At 40.3% G+C, this 19,359-nt stretch overlaps 1 protein-coding gene across 3 annotated transcripts in view; it reads right to left on the reverse strand.

Annotated features, from left to right (window-relative positions):
* The window catches only part of SLC4A4 (solute carrier family 4 member 4), a 237,617-nt gene that overhangs the window by 167,662 nt on the left and 50,596 nt on the right, over nucleotides 1-19,359 (reverse strand). The gene's annotated exons all lie outside the window — the stretch shown is intronic.

A 19,359-nucleotide genomic window follows, 5' to 3' on the forward strand; every position in this document is an offset into this window, starting at 1 on the left:
TGTTCACCTGATCTGAACCCCATTGAGAACCTGTGGTCCATCATCAAATGTGAGATTTACAAGGAGGGAAAACAGTACACCTCTCTGAACAGTGTCTGGGAGGCTGTGGTTGCTGCTGCACGCAATGTTGATGGTGAACAGATCAAAACACTGACAGAATCCATGGATGGCAGGCTTTTGAGTGTCCTTGCAAAGAAAGGTGGCTATATTGGTCACTGATTTGTTTTTGTTATGTTTTTGAATGTCAGAAATGTATATTTGTGAATGTTGAGATGTTATATTGGTTTCACTGGTAAAAATAAATAATTGAAATGGGTATATATTTGTTTTTTGTTAAGTTGCCTAATAATTATGCACAGTAATAGTCACCTGCACACACAGATATCCCCTAAAATAGCTATAACTAAAAACAAACTAAAAACTACTTCCAAAAATATTCAGCTTTGATATTAATGAGTTTTTGGGTTCATTGAGAACATGGTTGTTGTTCAATAATAAAATTAATCTTCAAAAATACAACTTGCCTAATAATTCTGCACTCCCTGTAAGTAAAAAAACAAAACACATGTGCACTTTGGGACCTGCAGAGGACATCTCTTCAATAGTGCCATGTGTGTGCCCAAGTGGACAGCACTTAGGGCAGACGCCACCGTCAGGCGAACTAGGCATTGTTTCCTTGGGGGCTGTCTGCCCCTGTCTGGGTCCGCAGCGCTGGGCAAGCAGCTTTTGAGCCTCCACCAGCGCCAGGCCGTCCCACAAGGCACCCGAAGGTGTGGGCGCCGAGAGGAGCCCTGTCACAGGGGGCCCAGGAGGTAGCCATCTGGCCACCTCAGGGCATCCCCGAACCTGTGCTAGGTAAGGCAGAGCAGGCAGCTGCTTACCTCGATGCCAAAAAATGCCAGTGACCTGTCCTGAGGAGAGGAGAATGGAGAAACCAAGTGGCGAGGGAGGCTGTTCTTGCAGCCTCTCACTCCTCCCTGGCACTCCGTCTGTGATAACGACATTCAGGCCCCGACATACTAAACAGCGGGCGTGAAGAGTGAGAAGCTGCCCCACACTGGACCCCAGGGAGGTGAGTGTTTGACTGTCAGTGAGTATGTTTGTCAGTGAGTGACTGCCTGTGTGTGTGTGTTTGTCAGTGAGTGTGTGTCTATTAGTGAGTTTGTGTGTCTGTCAGAGAGTGTGTGTGTGTCTGCCAGTGTGTGTCGGTCAGTGAGTGAGTGACATGAGGGGGCGGCAAAATGGATCTTTGCCTAGGGCGGCACAAATCCTTGCACCGGCCCTGTCAGATCTATACTCTGGCATACATTGTAAAGGTTCAGATTTTTGTTAAAAATATAGCACACATTTAATAATCCCCCCCCCCCCCCCTTAAAGGGGATGTTCAGGTTAGCAGATACCTGCATTATAATTCGAGGGATTATAATTCCCAGGATTCTAAGTCACTAGGTAATGCGTCGTCTCCCACTTAAATAGGATATTAATGAAATACTCGTTTTTACTGTTTTGGAATTTCACTGAAGGTAAATGACTACTTTGTCTCAGTATATCTTCTCCTCCTAACACTTCTAGACACTGGGCAGTGATGGCTGCACGAAATTGGCTCTGTCTAAGGAGAATCCCACTTTCTCGTGGGATCCTTCATAGGCCTCAATGCATGAGAGTACAGTGACCTCGGCTCCTGACACTGAAGCGCCAGGAGCTGCAGAGGACGTGCTGGAAGAAGATGGCGACGCCCGTGAAGGACAGTTTAAGGTAAGTAGAGCTCACCTTTACCTGCCCCACCCCGCCAATTGTACTGTGAGGGTTTTTGTTTTTTGTTTTTGCTGTGGAGCAGAAATCATATACGTACACATAACTGAGTTTTAATGCTAAGGAGATCAAAAATCATCCCATAGCTGTAGTCCACAACAAAAAAACCTCAATAAGCAATGTAAACCCAGAGCTTCAAAGCAAAATAATTCACATTGTGTGGCACGGATGAGTGTCAATAAAGTTTAACCCCTTAAGGACCAAACTTCTGGCATAAAAGGGAATCATGACATGTCACACATGTCATGTGTCCTTAAGGGGTTAAAGCAATATGGGGTGTCGCTGTGTAAATGTAGTTAACACGTCCGTCGCGGGGGGTGGGGCAACAAAATGCAGCGTCGCCTCTGTAATTCCTCTTTGTAGCCAAAAATCCTTGGACCGGCACTGGCTATATGCCACTATTTAAAAAAGATTTGACTTTGATTTGTAACTTGTACATGCCATACTTCAGTTTATTAACCCTGTATTTGTACAATGTATTACTATTACTAACTGTACTTATCATAATAACATTATTGTCCTCTCTCTTCGTGCCCTAGAACGTGGACAATAAAGAACAAAGTACTGAGTGATATAGCTCTGCCAATGCATTGGATTTCTTCATCGGCAGTAAATATCCATTGTGATTGCTTGGCCATTTCTACACACTAGATTACTTTAATGCCGATTAAATTGTTTCATATTCCTGGCACAGTCTGTGTTTTAACAGTCTATTGAGAGTGCTGCCAAGACCGTTTCTAAAGAGCTCCATAAAATAAATGTAGTTTCAATGTTCCCATTTCTGAGAATTATTGCTCCCTGGTTTCTTTTGATATTTATATATGCTGCAATAGGCTTTGGTTATTCTTCGATATTATCTTGTTCCAAAGTAATTTTCAGATCTTGATATCCTTTACATTCCAGCCACAAATTCTACATCAGTACTGCTGTACTTTTAGTCAGAAACTGTTGATGCATGTATATTTATTACCCTTGCAAATTAAAGGACCACTCTAAGGGTCCCACTCCCGCCGGGCTGGATGGAGAGGAAGGGGTTAAACACTTACCTTTCTCCAGCGCCGGGCTCCCTCGGTGCTGGAGACTCTCCTCCTCCTTTCCCCGTCATCGGCTGAATGTGCATGCGCGGCAAGAGCCGCACACGCATTCAGCCAGTCTCATAGGAAAGCATTCTCAATGCTGGCGTCTTCGCTGGCGTCTTCTCACTGTGAAAATCACAGTGAGAAGCGCGGACGCGCCTCTAGCGGCTGTCAATGAGACAGCCACTAGAGGCTGGATTAACCCATTTGTAAACATAGCAGTTTCTCTGAAACTGCTAAATTTACAGCAGGCAGGGTTAACCCTAGGGGGACCTGGCACCCAGGCCACTTCATTAAGCTGAAGTGGTCTGGGTGCCTATAGTGGTCCTTTAACCCCTTAAGGACACATGACATGTGTGACATGTCATGATTCCCTTTAATTCCAGATGTTTGGTCCTTAAGGGGTTAAATCAATGCTGTTTCTCGGCAAAGTCACTGTTTACATTTTGCAGTTTTGCTCCTACTAGTGATTGTCATCACTAGCCACCAGGGGCTTCAGAGTAACAAACTAAAACATGACTTCTGCCATTAGCACGTAAAGTTTGTTAATACCAGACCCTATTTACCTTGAAATATTGGATTTGTTGATCATGCTGACTGCTTCACACATGCCATGTGTCCTCAATATATATATTTTTTTTATTTAGTGTGTACCTTTAACATTGTAAGAACAAGCAGGTGTGGGCATATGGGACTACAGAACACAAAGATGGTGAGATAGCTCAGTGGGCTAGTGCATTATCTGTTCAACCCTTGCAGGTTCTAATCGTAGCAGGGTTGACTCAGTCCTTCATCCTTCCAAGGTAGATAGTAACAACCCCTGGATGTTGGGCTCAGGTAACATGCCCAGGATGTACTTGAAAACCAGAGTAATCTATTTAACCAGGAAAGGTACATTCACTTATTATTAACAGCAGTAAGTGGAAAAACTGTTTTCACCACCATCAGCAAGATTAAAACCAAATTGGTTAATTGTCCCAAACTGGATATTTTATCCTAAGTTTTACAGGTTGGGTTCCAAATCAATACAATTTAAGTCTTTAACCTGCGTCAGTCATCGAAGATAACATAACTGTCTGATGTGCAGCAGTTGGAAGGGAGCAGGGGGAGAAAGTAAAGAGACATTTACCTGAAGCTCTCCTATATAGGCACTGCAAAGTTCCTTCCAGGGTACATCTTTAGCTCTGTGGAATCTAAATATCTATTCCAGCACTAAAGTGTTCCTTTAATTGAATTTATCACACAAGGTACAGTTTAAAGAATCTATGTGTTGTTTTCAAATATTGTTTTTTCAAAATGTGTTTTCTCATGTCATCTGTTAAATAAAAAATGTAAATAAAATCCATACACAGGTGACAGGTTCTCTTTAAGCACATTTTGACCGTACGTCATTCTGTTTAAATACAGAATGCTTCCCAGTTTACATTCACATTTAACACATTCAACGTGATTTCCTGGTTACCTGTAGGAATCTGGATAACGTATTTTACAACATGTAAGTAACAGAAACCTATCCTATTCGTAGAAGCCAAAGGGCTGTTTGGCACATTGACTCTTTACTACATTGGCAAGGGGGTTAGAGGCGCAATAAACAAAGGTAATGTAAAGAGTGAAGAACTGATGCAAGGGGCAGAATGTTTTCTCTCAATCCTAACTTCAAAATTAAAGCTAAAAAATTACGTTTTATTATAGAAGCACCAATGGAATTTTTTTTAGTCCTCTTTTTCTCCTCTTCTCTGCATGCGTTCTCTATGCTGACTGTCGGGTGCAAAGGAAAGAGCTTATAACAATGACTGACAGAGAGCTAAGATGGAGGTGTCCATTAGCAGGGTAAAGAAGAATGGCCTTCTACACATTTGAAGCAACTCTGTCACTCTGAGGTTTTTACATATTTTGCAAACACCTAAATGGCGTCATCGCCACTTGGTGTGCAATGTAACTGGAGTTCAGTGTAGGTGAGCTATGTTTACCTGATGCTGTCCCTTGCAGGCTCCGTCATATTCTTTTTCAGTTCCTGGTGCTTTAACCTCCAGGAGCACACATGAGCGAGAGTGCAACAATGTCTATGCATGATCCTGCAAAACTATGGGGGCCTCCATAGTTATTGTCTCGCTTTGACAACTCTTGATAATGGTAGCTCTGCCTTTTTACAAGTTATGTGAAGTGTAGAAAAAATGCATAAAACAAAGTATTCCGTTCTTATTTAGAGCTAATTTAACTAAATTCCAAACAATTTGAAAATGGGAGATTTCCAGACCAAAGCACATCCTTTTACCGCAGATGCCATAATAAGGATTTTCACTTCCTAATTATACCTACAAATATTTGGACATCATGGTGTGTGCATTGACAGTCTGTGAGCGCTAGGATGTAGCAGGGTTCAGAAAATCACTGACCATCTCAGTAAGATGCAGTGCTTATGGCTTTAAATATAATGTAAATATGCATTTGGATAGGGAGGCCAAAGTATAGATCCCGTCATGTAGAACTACAGGCTGATATATTCCAAAAGTTGCAATTTTGAAGAAGCCGGGTTCTACATGTTGCCTACCCCTGTAGTAGATTTTATTTAAAAAAAAAGTTGTGTGTGTTTAGCAGTAATATGTTTTCTGCTCCTATGAGAACTGTATGGGTTACGATTTAACTACGCATACATTATCTGACACTCCCTTATGAGAAGTTTTGTGTATTTAACCAACCCTACAAACGACCTACAAAGTTTTATACAGCTTTACAGATTTGGCAACAGAGAAGGCATGCATGCTTGTCAAACCCAGGGACTTACACTGGGTTTCCCAAACCTTACTGCTGGAGGCCTGGCACCGTGCCACCACAATGTTGCAAGAACAGGCAATTCTCTGTAATTAACTATAAAGGATACAACGACTTGTACGACTCACTACAAAAACTGGTGAAAAATGGTAAGAAAAGGTGTAATTAAAAAAACAACCTGCAAATGTGACAAAGGTGAAATAAGAAATCACTATTTTGAGGGGTATTGTGTTTGGTAATGGATCTGCAGGTTCTAGCCTGTATAATCACAGACTTTTCAGTGGGCTGTATTGCAGCTTATTGAGAAGTAGTTAAAGGCTCACTATTGGCATTTAAAGGCAGGTGCCTGCCTTTTAATTTTAGCCCCGCTGAAATAACACGTACTGGCTGTCTGATTGACGCTCAGTAAGGTGTAAAAGCTTTTAATTAGAAAAGTTCCAATTTATATTGAAATCTGCACATGATTTTTCTTTTCTTATATGGAACAAACTTCAGGAACTTTCTTTGTGGTTTTGTTTTTACTGTAGAACAGTCAGTGCAGATTTACATTTAATGGCAATGTAAAGCCAAGTCATGTTATGGAATGATAGAGATCTGAACTTTGCCCTTTTGTTGTTACCCATAAGTTAACTGTATGTATGTTCATGTGTGTTGTCCCTTAATACAGTGATTTCTTAAAACTCTGTGTATTTGATCTATTTAAGTGTTCTTGCATAGCAAGACCACTTAATGTTATCTCACATAAATATTATTATTATTATTACAGCCAAATTTACCACCCTAACTCCTCCCACAGTTTTTACACTACATAGACAAAAATATACCAAAACGTGTGGATTGTTCCCGATTGGTGTGCTATTACTTTGTGGAACGTTTCGCCGAATGGTTCACGGAATATCGTCGTTCTCGAGGCAAAATTGGTCCCATAGGAATGAATGGCAAAATGTTCAAAGCTACAGTGGGATCTGGCAAAAGCTGAAAAATCAGGACATGATTTCTAAACTGCCACCACTCCCTCATTTTCAAGCCCACCTACACAAGTCTTATATCAAAACGTTCAGCTATCCCTGCTGTCACTAGAAATTTCCACGGCTAAGCCATAGTCCTGATAGTTTTCACAATATGACCATTTGTTTGCAACTCACGCAGTCCATTGACATTCATTGAAACTTCACTCTAGCCAGCTCAAACTTGAAGGGCAATTTCTAAAGTGCGACTGTGCCTTCATTTGTAATACTTCAGAGACATACTATGCATCGAAATGTAGGTCTGGGTCTTGTGATTCTCACAATATAAAGCTCTTCGCTGTAGGGTGTATAGTTTTTAAAATACGACCGTTTGAAGATGGCAACCGCCAAAATACTTTGACCTGTGCCAGGCTGGAGCAGCAAGTGATGTCATAGACAGGGCCTTTTGTACATCTGGTAATGTTTTTATAAATGTATGTTTTAATGTAACTGTGAAGCACTTTGGGCAACAATTTTGCAATTAAATGTGCTATATAAATAAATAATAACAGTTACTCCGCCCACTCCAGTTGTAGACTACTGGTGGAGGCGGGAACACTTCACACAATTTCCACAGAAATTGTAGCTTTTCTAGTTGTATGTGATTTCTTTGTTTTCTATCTCAGAAGTGTGCAAGACCTTTCAGCACTGTGTGTGTATATTATCCAATAACACAGTGTTGAACTGAGGACGAACTGCAGCACCATAAATGCTCTACTAGCTTCTGTGTATGCGATCCTTTTTGCTGCATGTGTGTGTCTGTGTGTTTCTTTTTATACTCTGTATGTGTGTTTTTTTTTTGTTTCTTTAACAGGAGAAATGTCAATGGGGTTATTACCTTTTCTACAGATGACAGATGAACTGAATCTGGGAGCCTATAAGATAAAAAGATGTGTTCCTGACAGTAACAGGTGTCACCAATTTTGTATTCTGCGTATGGCCCTATCATTACTTATTACTTAATCCAGTGGAATGAATTCTCAGATGGAATTTACTCATTGTTACCACCAACAGAGTGTTCTACAATTTCTTTCCAAGTCATGATAGTCATAACAAATGCACCTTACATCATAGCACATACAGTTTATAAAGAAAACTTAATCAAACCTTATTTTTTTCAGCCTTGAACCAACGTACTGCTCCTATTATTGTTTGTGTTACTAAAAAAAAATATTTATAAACTTCTATTTGGAAAATGTAATTCATTTCATCTTGCTGTGTACAACATTTAAAGGATCACTATAGGGTCAGGAACACAAACATGTATTCCTGACCCTATAGTATTAAAACCACCATCTAGCCCCCCCTGTGCCCCTCATGCCTCCATAAATATAGCAAAATCTTACTTTGTTCAAGCCTGAAGCTGTAGATCTGCATGCCTCTGAAAAACAAGCAGTCTGCTGACATTATCAGAAGTGGTAGCCTGATCCAATCACAGTGCTTCCCCATAGGATTGTCTGAGACTGACAAAGAGGCAGATCAGGGGCAGAGCCAGCACAATTCAAACACAGCCCTGGCCAATCAGCATCTCCTAATAGAAATGAATTGAATCAATGAATCTCTATGAAGAAAGTTCAGTGTCTGCATGCAGAGGGAGGAGACACTGAATGTTTGGATGCATTTTAGGCAGCCATGACACAGGAAGGATCTCTAACAGCCATCTGAGGAGTGGCCAGTGAAGTTATCACTAGGCCGTAATGTAAACAATGCATTTTCTCTGAAAAGACAGTGCTTACAGCAAAATGCCTGAAGGTAATGATTCTACTCACCAGAACAAATTCAATAAGCTGTAGTTGTTCTGGTGACTATAGTGTCCCTTTAAATATATAATGTCCACTACACTGTACCATTCTAAAAGCTGGCATGGCATCATGGAAGTTCAGTTCTACAACACATAGGGAGCTATCGCTCTATTTAAGTAGGTTTTTTTTAATGAAAAATATAAAACACATGCATGACTTTTTCCATGCCACACATAATTACAAAGTAAATAAATAAATACATATCTATACTAGTGACCATGAATGTATCCGAATGGAACCGGGACACATACGATGTTGAGATATCAAATCAGCAAACTAATTTATGATTACAGACCAAAAAAATCTTAAGGATGGCGCAACTCCTCCAAATTATCCAGAATAGCTGTACCAGATGTTCATTCTTGGAATATCAGTGAGTGCTCATAGCAGTCTTATTTCCAATGGAGAACACATTCTAGTTGTTGCTATAAATAAATTTCATAGCACAATGCTACATTCCATGGCAAAATAACATGTACAAGAATGACGTGTGAGGGATTGTAGATATTATTCTATTAACCTCAAAAAAATAACAGTTCCAAGCTGTATAATCAAATATTTCCTGCACTATCTCTGCATAACATTTAAGAAGCACAACCCATTAGCAGGAGCTAATATGTGCACTTTTCAGTACTAGCCTTGACAGCTGGCTGCCAGGCCCTACTTATTCAGGCATTAACCTTAGAATTCTCCCCATTCCAAGCTTCTTTCAGCACACCACATATTACAAATATCCCCTACCCACTCTACACCAAACTTCCTCTCAACTGTCCATGGTCATATCCCTAATTACTTTATCAATTGCAGAAGAAAATATGTACAGTATAACGAGGAACACTAGCCAGGAGATCGTTTCTGTGGTGAAACAAGCAATCTGCTCACAGGAAGGTGGGAGGCAAAAGGTCCAATGGACAAAGAGGAACACTTTAATTTTAGGGGTGTGAATGGGTTTGTGGACAAGCGGGGTGGCTGTTGTGAGAAATTATAGGACACTTACTAATAACAATGTATACAACTAAAATTTAATTTATAACAAGAACACTGTTGACCTAAGTTTAAGTAGACTTTTTGACACATTCATACACACACATAATTGCAAAAGAGAAAAAAATATCTTGTCATTTCTTTTTAAACAGTCTGACCATTTTACAAATGTACAGATTACACTTTGTTTTACTTCACATTTTTACTTTCTACCTCTATGCAGTCACCCTAGAGCAGAAATCTCAATTTCTGCCTCCCAAACTCTGCTGAAATACAACTCCCATAATGCTCCTGCAAACGTTTTCTAGGAGTTGTAGGTAGGGTGCCAACGTGTCCCTATCACCGCAAGCGCCGGCTCTGAAAAAAAGAGCAGGTAATTGGTATGAATGGAAGGGTTAGAGGGGTGATTATAATTGAGGGGGGGGGGTAGTAATATGAATGGAAGGGATGGGGGGTAGTAATATGCATTGAAGGGGTGGGGGATACTAATATGAATGGAAGGGGTGGAGGGGATAGTAATATGAATGCAAGGGGTAGGGGGGGGTAGTAATATGAATGGAAGGGGTGGGGGGGTAGTAATTTGAATGGAAGGGGTAGGGGGGGTAGTAATATGAATGGAAGGGGTAAAAGGGGTGGTAATATGAATGGAAGGGGTAAGGGGGGTGGTAGTATGAATGGAAGGGGTAGGGGGGTAGTAATATGAATGGAAGGGCTGGGGGGGTAGTAATATGAATGGAAGGGCTGGGGGGTAGTAATATGAATGGAAGGGGTAGGGGGTAGTAATATGAATGGAAGGGCTGGGGGGTAGTAATATGAATGGAAGGGCTGGGGGGTAGTAATATGAATGGAAGGGGTAGGGGGTAGTAATATGAATGGAATGGCTGGGGGGGTAGTAATATGAATGGAAGAGGTAGGGGGAAGTAATATGAATGGAAGGGGTAGGGGGTAGTAATATGAATGAAAGGGGTAGGGGGTATTAATATGAATGGAATGGCTGGGGGGGTAGTAATATGAATGAAAGGGGTAGGGGGTATTAATATGAATGGAATGGCTGGGGGGTAGTAATATGAATGGAAGGGGTAGGGGGTAGTAATATGAATGGAATGGCTGGGGGGGTAGTAATATGAATGAAAGGGGTAGGGGGTATTAATATGAATGGAATGGCTGGGGGGTAGTAATATGAATGGAAGGGGTAGGGGGAAGTAATGTGAATGGAATGGCTGGGGGGGGGGGTAGTAATATGAATGGAAGGGGTAGGGGGAAGTAATATGAATGGAAGGGGTAGGGGGAAGTAATATGAATGGAAGGGGTAGGGGGTAGTAATATGAATGGAATGCACTCGTGATAGAAAGTGTACCTGAATGACAGTTAGGAAATGTGGTCGCCCTAGTTGTAGGCCATTAAAAAAAGAATGCAGTATGCAATGCACAAGATTCATTCCATCCATCACTGACAGCTGCCAGAGGCGCTTCTGCGCTTCTCACTGTGAAAATCCCAGTGAGAAGACGCTGGACGTCCATAGGAAAACGTTGAAAAGTGTTTTCCGATGGACTGTTTGAATGTATGCACGCCTCTTGCCGCACATGCGCATTTGGCGCTGACGTCAGAAGAGGGAGGAGAGTTCCCCAGCGCTGAGAGAGCCCAGCGCTGGAGAAAAGTAAGTGTTTAACCCCTTCAGCCCCCTTCAGCCCAGCGGGAGTGGGACACTGAGGGTGGGGGGGACCTAAAGACCCTATAGTGCCAGGAAAACGAGTCCTTTAATGAAACTGTTTTGATAGGACCAATGTGGCTAAAAATAGGTAATATGACTTTTGGTAAATGTCCTGAGAATCAATGAATGTAAACATGAAGTGATGCAAACCAACTAAAGTACATAAAACTAGCCAAGGTGATTCCATTTTGTTGGACTTTTTTTTTTCAAAGTTCCATACTTTAAAATGGAGATTTAGCACATGTATACACATTTTCCTATCTGGAAGATTTTTTTTTGCTTCGTTTTGTTGCAGAGAGATGAAATACTGGGCATAATAATAGATAGTTGCATGAACCTGGTCACCAGAGAGAAACTTGCATCATGTCAGGTGTGTTTACTTACATACTGTCCTTTAAAAAAAAACCTGAAATGTATATCAAAAGCTCCTGGAAACAAAGCGCATCTGTTTTAGAATGAATCAAAGGCTACAGAGCATATTTTATGTAACAAGAGCATTTTCAGGACATTTTTTGCCTGTCTTGTTATAGAAATAGAGTTGTATTTCTTTAATCAGTGAAACATGTCAGAATTATTTAGCCACATGTATGTAGAAGACAGCATAAGAGCAAAGGACAAGAGACAGTAAAGGAATAAAAAAAAATAAAAAAAATTCTAGGATTATGGAATAAACCCCTTTATGACTTTCAGATCCCTAGGAGTAACTGCAAATTTAGGGAAATTATTTTGGCACATACATACACTATTAAAGTCTGAAATAACTTTACATTCTGTGTTTACAAAAAGATAAGCATGATGTTTGACTGTCTCGTAAGACAAAGTAAATGTTACCTTCAACTAGAAAGCTACAATTTCTGGGGAAATTGTGTGAAGTGTTCTTGCCTCCACCAGTAGTCTACAACTGGAGTGGGCGGAGTAACTGTTATTATTTATTTATATAGCACATTTAATTGCAACGTTGTTGCCCAAAGTGCTTCAAAGTTACATTAAAACATACATTTATAAAAACATTAGCAGATGTACAAAAGGCCCTGTCTATGACATCACTTGCTGCTCCAGCCTGGCACAGGTATTTTGGCGGTTGCCATCTTCAAACGGCCGTATTTTAAAAACTATACATCCTACAGCGAAGAGCTTTATATTGTGAGAATCACAAGACCCAAACCTACATTTTGATGCATAGTATGTCTCTGAAGTATTAAAAATGAAGGCACAGTCGCAGTTTAGAAATTGCCCTTCAAGTTTGAGCTGGCTAGAGTGGAGTTTCAATGAATGTCAATGGACGGCGTGAGTTGCAAACAAATGGTCATATTGTGAAAACTATCAGGACTATGGCTTAGCCGTGGACATTTTTAGTGGCAGGAGGGATAACTGAACGTTTTGATATAAGATTTGTGTAGGTGGGTTTGAAAATGAGGGAGTGGTGGCAGTTTAGAAATCATGTCCTGATTTTTCAGCTTTTGCCAGCTCCCACTCTAGTTTTAAACATTTTACCCATTCATTCCTATGGGACTGATTTCGCCACAAGAACGACGATATTTCGAGAACCATTCAGCGAAACGTTCCACAAAGTAATAGCACACCAATCGGGAACAATCTGCACGTTTCGATATATTACTTTTTATGTAGTGTAAAAACTGTGGGAGGAGTTAGGGTGGTAAATTTGGCTATAATAAGAATAATAATATATATGTGAGATAACAGTAAGTGGTCTTGCTATGCAAGAACACTTAATAATGTATACATTCTGTTGCTTATATACAAAACATTAACTAACATTGCTTTTGTTTATTTATATGGACATTAAAAGTGTCACTTCTTGTTTTACTATACCATTTAAAGTTCTTATTCCATCTAGCCAAAACACAGATTTATTCCCTTAACACAGCTGCCTCCCAAAAAACACCTGAGCCCTGGTTTTATAATGTCATGTAAAGCATACCTCCCATCTACAGTGTTCTCTCCAGCGTCTGTGGAATGAAGATGCAGACCTGTCTGGGAAAAAGGCCTTTGATTGCCTCTATCGCACCACCACCCTATTGAACCCCAAAATGCCTACCACCACTTTTCCCAGCAAGGGAATAGGCTGACTATGGACATTTTGACCCGTGGGCTGTACCATGCGATACCCCCAAGGAGCGGTGCACTAGAGTGACGGGGCGCAATCTATCGCACTCAAGTTATCTTTTCAAGCTTCTTTACGAATTCTGCTTTGCTAATTCATTTTGTTTTATTTTCTTATGTCTAGTATAGATTGAGCAGCAAAACTGATAGTGTGTGATAATGTTATGATTCATACTGTTTAACCTGTTCTTAACGGGAATTTTTTTTTTTTTAAATGACGTATTGCAAAAAACGGACATCTTAACATGCTACACCTTTGTATTGCATCTTGAATCCATCACTGTTTGTCATGCTATTATACATACCTCAATAAAACAAAGATTGACAACTACAGTGTTCTGGGAATCGGGATACGCGAGTTGGGGGGGGGGGGAGGTCAGACCATACAGATTGTTTTGCTAGTTTGGGCCCACATAGAAAGGGGGTGGCTCTAACCAATTAAACTGCAGGTTAGCCTGGTGTGTAAGACACTTTTCTGACAGAACCCTAAATAAGGACTGTCACACTGAATCTGAGACGGTTGGAGGGTATGTAAAGTATTGTGCAAAACAAATGTAAATGAATATTCCAACCAGTGTAACCAATACAGTCCCAGCACTTACCATAGGCTTCTTATGATTGTCCCTCTCTGCTAAACCGAGTAGGTGACTTTATAACATGGCTATTCCTGCCAAAATTTTACATCACAGCTAGTAACTCCCTGCTCACTAATGATAATAATAATAATAACAGAATGTCTTATTATAATAATAATTATAATAATAATAATAGAATGTCTGATGACATGATTGAGTAGAGAAAGAATGGAAAACCTTTTAAAAGTCTTGAGTAAAAGTCACATGCATTAAATTTCCCATAGCTCAGCATGGAAACGACTAGCGTAGAATTTATTATGGAAAGAGACCTGTTAACAGCATTTAAAAAGCCATCGAAAAGAGCTCCAGTCAAGCCAAAATCATCTTTTTAATTAAATGTAGCAATCTTAATGTTCGGGTAATGGTTTTATATGATGCTTACTGAAGATAAAAATACTTTACTCTGCAAATCGAATGACATTTTGGCAACATCTGAGAATAGAAAGCAGTAAGCTAGGCAATTATTCACAAAACTAGAGAACTGACAAGAAGAATGCACATTTTTGGCGGCTCTGTCACCTTCCATACTCTTTGCATATTTTGCAAGCCCCCCGATGGTGACTGTCGCCTGCAGTGTGGCATCCATGGGGTGCAGGGAAAGGTGAGTTTTATTCACCCGAAGCTTTCTCTGGCTAATGCCGCGTTCTTCTTCCGTGGGATCATCTTAAGGCTCCTGGCGCTTCATCGGCCAGGAACCAATGTCAGTGCTGTCCTCTCACTCATGCAAGAGAGTTCTACATTGATGTCTATAGAGGATCCCGTGGGAGTTCCCATAGAAAAAGCCTTTCCCCCCCAAGCCATCACTATTGACAGCTGGGGGCTTAACAAATCCTGACAGCGGTAGCTCTGCTCTTTGTCAAGCATAGAAGAAATACATAAAATAAGAATTCCCTATTTCACTGAAATTCCAACACAGCCTTTATGAGCACTTCATAAGAATATCTGAGTTGGAGAATTATTTCAGTTTGGGAATTTGGGCCAATCAATTTCCAATTGCATTGTCCATCTGCATTATAAGGTTGTGAACACATCACAGTAGCATACCTCCCAACCATCCCGATTTTGATAGGACAGTAACAATTTTTGAGTCCTGTCCTGCCATCCCGCCTGGATTCCCTGGTGTCATCTAAAACTGCCCCCATAATTCATAGCACATGGGCATCATTAGATGGGCTTGCGCTATGTTTAGGGCAATAGGAACCTGCAGAGAGCACTGAAGCAGAGCTCCTTGTATGTTCTGCCCTCCGTAGGCTGGCCTGAATGATGGCTAGACAGCCTGGCGAGGCAGCATTAGTAGTCTCGTAGACACTGTCTGATTAGAGCAGTGCTGAGTTTAGCAGCGCATGCACACTAGCCTCTCAGCATTTTCCTATGGGAAAGCATTGAATTGGCTGAGATGATCGATCTCGATGATCTCAGCCAAGGAGGCATGCCAGCAGGATGGAGACCGATGCAGCAAGGGCTGACTGGTAAGTAAAGTTCACTCTTTAAGCCCATTACATGGCGAGGTAGACATAAGTACAGTTAGATAAAAACTTAAAAACTAGCGGTCTCGAAACTCACTGTTTGAAGTGAGAAAAAAGAAAGGTAATAGTTACAGATACAGTATACAGCAGCATGCAAACAAATCTGAATGATAAATGCATTATTAGATGCATGACTTTTGATACCAGAAGACGTAATGCAGGGATGTATCTTCTCAACATTGTTATACTGAGGGTCAGAAGAATTCTTTAGAAATCAATATTACTAAATAACTGGGTAATGTTTAAAACTGAATTATTTAGTTCCACTTCATTCATACAAATAGGGTAATAGATTTGTTTTTTCCATGGAGGGTGTGTCTTGGCTCACAATGAATTTCTAAGTAATAACTATCAGTGATTCACTGCCAGGTTTCCTAATCATGGAAATACTCTAATCAACAACACATAGTTTAAATATATAGTGCATGGATGTGTGTTTCAGGGAAAAGAAAGCATGGCCATCATCAGCTCAACCACAAATTCATCTTTAAAATGTTACTCCAACCCTTTTATCCAAACTATTTTTTTTAAATTTACTATTACTATTTATAGGTTCCACCCTTGGTTAAAGAAATAAAAATAAAACTTTCCTCTGATCTTTCCTCTGCCCTGTCAGACATCTGGCTGTGTTACTCCCTTTCTCTTCTTGGTCCAATCAAATGCTTCTCATAGATAAGCATTTTACTTGACCATCTCAGAGCACATGTGCACTCTCTGAGCTGGCAAGGAGAGAAAGACAGAGGGAGAGAGATTGGTAGAGGACATTTGCACATCATTGACATTAGACTACTAAAGTTGTGTGTGCAACAAGCCCCAAGCACAAAAGTGCAAATATCTCAGTATATGCAGTAACGGTGCACATACCGAATCCTACCACCATGAAAACTTTATATATATATATATATATATACACACAAGAATAATCAGATAATCAGAGGGGAGAAGTTGGGAGGAAATGGAGACACTGAGATAAATTCATGATTTAAAGGAACACTAGAGTCACCTAAATTACTTTAGCTAAATAAAGCAGTTTTAGTGTATAGATCATTCCCCTGCAATTTCACTGCTCAATTCACTGTCATTTAGGAGTTAAATCACTTTGTTTCTGTTTATGCAGCCCTAGCCACACCTCCCCTGGCTATGATGGACAGAGCCTGCATGAAAAAAAACTGGTTTCACTTTCAAACAGATGTAATTTACCTTAAATAATTGTATCTCAATCTCTAAATTGAACTTTAATCACATATAGGAGGCTCTTGCAGGGTCTAGCAAGCTATTAACATAGCAGGGAATAAGGCAATCTTAATTAAACAGAATTTGCAATCAAGAAAGCCTAAATAGGGCTCTCTTTACAGGAAGTGTTTATGGAAGGCTGTGCAAGTCACATGCAGGGAGGTGTGACTAGGGTTCATAAACAAAGGGATTTAACTCCTAAATGGCAGAGGATTGAGCAGTGAGGCTGCAGGGAAAGGTTCTATACACCAAAACTGCTTCATTGAGCTAAAGTTGTTCAGGTGACTATAGTGTCCCTTTAAATAAGGGCTTGACAAATCCCAGGTGTCAGGGTTCCATGGTGACTAGAAATTTGGTCCTGGCACCTGGGTATTTGTCAGCTCGTTCTCTCCGAGGCAACTGGCTGAGGGAAAATGGAGGTGGCAGTGAGCGAGCTGTAATATTCAAGCTCTAATCTAATTGCTTTGCTCTGCTGTGATGCCAGGAGCCAGCATGTGATGTCACTCCAGCCCCAGCATTACTAAATGCTCCGCGAGGGCGCAGAGCAAGTAGAACTTGAAAATTTTAGGAAAAGGGTCCAGTCCAGCTCTCCCAAACGTAGGGAGGCTGAGTAGAATAAAAAGAAAAATTTAAAGTGTGAGTGTATGAGAAAATTTGTGAGAGTGTCTCAGTATGAATGTGTGTCTATCACTGAGAGTGTGTGTATGTGCACCTGTCAGTGAGTGTGTTTCTGTCTGTCAGTGAGTGTGTGCCCCGCCTCTGTGGCTGAGATAATCAATCCTGATGATCTTAGCCAATGCAATGCTTTCTCATAGGAAAGCATAGGGAGGCTATTGCGCATGCACGGTAAAGCGCTTCACTATGCCAATACGCATTAAATCAATGCATCTCTATGAGGAACATTCAGTGCAACCATGCTGCGTGTGGAGACACTTAGCTTAGGTGCTGTACACTCTGCAGCACTGAACTAGGAAGCATCTCTATAGTTTCCCTTTAAGAAATGTATTTGTCATTGAAAATAAAGCTTTGTTAGTTTACAAAAAAAACTGGATCCCAACCTTTTTTAGATGGCTCCTAGATTCAAGCAAATCTGTCAAGCATGATTTAAATAATTTTCTTATTATATGATGAGTGCTGCCTCATCTTAGTTTATCTATTTTTAAGAATGTATATTTACTTTATTTCTATCTACAGGATACCAGAATCTTCTGAAGGGTTTATTAAAATACTCCTAGACAATAAAGTAAATATTAGTAAGTATATTAAGGCATCTAAATAAATGTCCATATATGTTAACAATGTAAACATTTAATCTCAAAGTGGTCCTAATAAACGTTTGTTAAAATAATATTCCACGTATCCCTATATGTACATAAACAAAGTCTAACCGCTAGTAAGATGCTGACTGCCAACTGCAGATGGGGTGAGGGCAAACAGATGCAGTCTATCATTATAGCTGCATTATTATAATTCCATTAGCAATTTGTTTCTCCCAGTACCTGTCTCAGATATAGTGATTGTCAGATTTTTCATGCACTGTGCACAGTTGTATTATCTCAAGGCCTTAAACTGGTGGTCATGCTTAGAGCAGAAAGACTTGTTTATAATCAACATAATTAGCCATTTTGCTCACAAGCTATAACAACTGCATTAGCCAACATTAGCCAACAGGGTTTCAAGTTACATAATGATGATTATCAGAGCTGATATCAGAAATTTTGGGGCTACTTTCACAGTTCAAAGCCTGGTGCCCGCCCCGAGTCCACTCCACTACCATCTTACAGGCACTTAGAGCACTGATAGGGAATGCAGTTTGTGTTTGAAGGGATGTAATGTGCGTGTGTTTAGGGAATGTAGTGTATATGTATAGGTAATACAATGCATGTAGGGGATGTAGTTTGTATACTTGACAGCGCTGTGGAATATGTTGGGGCTATATAAATAATTGTGTGTGTAAAGAATGCAGTGTGTACATATAGGGGATGCAGTGTGTGTACACAGATAGGATTGTGTGTGTGTGCTTGTGCGTGTGCGTGTGTGTAAAGGATGGTACACCATTAGGGAATGTAAATGAAAAAAATGTGAAAATATGTAAGATTTTTTTTTTCCCCAATTAATACCACAACCAAAAGCTAACTTTTATGCAAAAATGTCATAAATCACAGTGCCTCTTTAAAGAAATACTCCAAACACCATAGTGCAATTAGTGGTTATGGTGCCAGTAGTGGTCCTCCCTATGTAAGCTGTCATTCCCTTTGCTAACGGCTTACCTTCTTATCTGGGGTCCAACAGATGTCACTCAGCTGACACTCTCAGCTAATGAGCTGGCACTACACTGTAGGGCTTAGCTTGGGAGGGCTAACAGTGGCTCCCACCAGGAGTTTCCATCTGCCAATAAAAGGACAATATGCAAAGAGTGGAGACCGGTGGACCTCAGGTAAGAAATCAAATAATTACGTTGGGGCAGCTGTAGTGGTTATGGTGCTTGGAGTGTTCCTTTACGTTTATACTATTTTAGTTATTTTTTTTAACCCTTTCATTTAAATTATTTTAAATACTTAATGGTAAATATGTAATCAGGTAACATCCTACACTAAACACATAAAAATATACTAAAAACTTTTTTTTTTTAATTGCCTATCATTTAAACACAATATTTTACATGAAGAAATAAAAT

This window comes from Pelobates fuscus, chromosome 6 (assembly GCF_036172605.1).
Source record: "Pelobates fuscus isolate aPelFus1 chromosome 6, aPelFus1.pri, whole genome shotgun sequence".
Lineage (NCBI taxonomy): Eukaryota > Metazoa > Chordata > Amphibia > Anura > Pelobatidae > Pelobates > Pelobates fuscus.